General features: G+C 60.0%; 1 pseudogene; it reads left to right on the top strand.

Moving 5' to 3' along the window:
* The first annotated feature begins 303 nt into the window (after positions 1-303).
* Positions 304-592, top strand: part of LOC104543171 — a 458-nt pseudogene continuing 169 nt past the window's right edge.

Here is a 592-nt window from a genome sequence, read left to right as displayed (position 1 = left end):
CTGGTCCCTCGAGCATCCTCTGGCTCTGGGCCCATGAGTCAGAGCAGATCCCTGTCTCTTCCCCTGCCTCACAGATTTCTCTTGCAGAGCTAAGCCAGCCTATTTTCCACAAAGAGGATCTCCTTCTGTTTCATATTGGCTAGGGTGAAAAAAAATTCACTTCCCCTTTTTTCTCCCCTCCCCGGCCCTGGCCTCCAACCCCATGGGAGGTCTTGGGGAGTACAGCAGCTGTTGGGGGACCCACAGGCATAGGAGGCACAGGACAGAGTGTTCCGGCCCTATCAGCTGCCTCCCGCTCCCCAGGCTCTCCTGGCCCACATGAAGCTGGAGTGCAAGCGCCACGGTGTGTTGGGCTCCTGCGAGGTGCGCTCATGCTGGAAGGTCATGCCTCCTTTCCGCAAGGTGGGCAACGTCCTCAAGGAAAAGTTGGAGGGGGCGACGGAGGTTCACCCCAAGAGGGTCGGTTCCCGCAAGCTCCTGGTGCCCAAAAGCTCTCACTTCAAGGCCTACACGGCTCATGACCTGGTCTACCTGTTGGCCAGCCTGGACTTCTGCGACCGGGACCCCCGGCGGGGGGGTTTTGGCGTCTCCG

This window comes from Mesitornis unicolor, unplaced genomic scaffold, assembly GCF_000695765.1.
Source record: "Mesitornis unicolor isolate BGI_N332 unplaced genomic scaffold, ASM69576v1 scaffold5137, whole genome shotgun sequence".
Lineage (NCBI taxonomy): Eukaryota > Metazoa > Chordata > Aves > Mesitornithiformes > Mesitornithidae > Mesitornis > Mesitornis unicolor.
The sequence above is the reverse complement of the archived record's forward strand: the minus strand, read 5'-3'. Positions and strand labels throughout refer to the sequence as shown.